Below are 1,766 nucleotides of genomic sequence, written 5' to 3'. Positions count from 1 at the left end.
TGTTTATTTCACGCCCCTCTTCCCCCAAGCCCACCACTTTCGGAAGATGTGTTACTGATTTTGTATTGTCTCCTGCCTTATGCCCTCCAGTCTTCCCTCCTGTGGGACGCTTTCCTTTTAGGCACTGCTGCACGTAGAAGTTTAATCCAGTGGGCTACACTGGTTTCACTAAGGCGGCTTAGAAGGTATGACTTCATAAATTAAACTGGAGCAGAATCCAGTTTCATGAGGAGCTAGGTTATAATAGAGGTTCCAAGTACAGGATTAGGAGCTGAGGGCAGTTTCTGAAACCGTTTTCCCAGATGAGCAGGGCCTGTGTGTCCAGCCTGTTTCTATGGGTTCTTGCATGCCTCTGATTGAGGAAGGGAAGCAAAAGCTGGTCGTTGCCAGGTATTAACACAATATGGTGAATTCTATGATCCAGAAACTGGGACACCTAAAGAAAAGGTGACCACGATGGATGGCTTTCTGTGCATGGCTGTACCTGTCTGCAGTGGTTGGAGAAACCTGCTCTCAGTCCTCATCACCCAGTGTACGTGTTAGCAGATGTGTGCCGATCCAGGATGCCCGGACAGAAACCTTGCAGCTGCTGCAGGCAGGCTCTAAAAATGGGCAGGCACACATCAGAGAAGCTGGGTGATCTGACTCCAGAAGGACTGAAATCAGAGAGGTCAAAGAGCACCTAGGGTTGAAGTAAGTACCGAGGACCAGTCCTGCGGCAACCTCCAAGGAGCGCTGTCTTACTTGGCTCTTGTGAGCAGAGATCGCAGTACCTTAAATTAAGGCCTCTCCTAAAACCTATCCTTGCAGGCCAGGGGGCCTTAGCCACCTGGTCTCAGAGAAATCATATGAGAGTAACAGGCATTTCCTTATTGTATTTATATTACTGTCTTCCTACTTTCCAACTCCTGAACACCCTGGAATTACCACTGTCTTGGGATGTTTTTTCCTAAAAGAACAGGGGAGTATAGAGCCAAAAGGGAGGTGCTTCCATTACAGGTGAAGTTAGATCAGATAAGATCTAGCAGTGACTTAAACTCCAGGAATGTGAAGAATAAATTCTAGTGCCCATACAGTTGAGAAGGGCTCCGACAGATACAGGAGCAACATTGGCTACAATGGGGAGCAAAGGCTGCCTTCCGAGTTTAGACCCAGGGAGGTCTTCACTTTTGCCTAAACTCAGATTCACCATGAAAATTCCAAAGAGAGCAGATGTTTGGATTTGCCCTCCTTTGGGCATCTGCCTGACTATGATTAGTGTGTGAGTGTGGGTGCATATGTGTATAACGTGTTCATGAGTGAGGGTTTCGTTAGGCCGAGTGCTATGGTGTATTGTCCATATTTGTGTTTACTTTTTTTTTTTTTGATCTCATTTGTTCAGATTTTTTAATCTCTTGTGTTTTCTAGAGCTGCTCATGCCTCCCCCCCCAACCTTTTCTTTGCAGTATTCAAAAGTTATTTTTTTCGCATCAAACACATGCTGGCTAGAACAAGAGTTATTTCTGCTAGGCAGCGTCTTACCCCCAGAGCTCTCCAGCTCTTCTGCCTAACAGCTTTAAATAGGGGATTGAAGAGTCAGTTTTTCCAAACCACCTGTTTTCCACGTTAGCTTGCGAGGTCTTTTCAATTCTTTTTGACTCCATGCGCCTCTGCTACACTGAGATAGGACACAGTTACGGTTACGGTATCACCAGTTCTAGAGACGAAGGGGAAAAGGTGCACCAGAGCCAACCTAGCAGACGTGTCAGGTTGCTGCTGGGAGGTGG

This window comes from Balaenoptera borealis (genome assembly GCF_965194805.1).
Source record: "Balaenoptera borealis genome assembly, chromosome: 6".
Lineage (NCBI taxonomy): Eukaryota > Metazoa > Chordata > Mammalia > Artiodactyla > Balaenopteridae > Balaenoptera > Balaenoptera borealis.
This window is presented reverse-complemented; position numbering follows the sequence as displayed.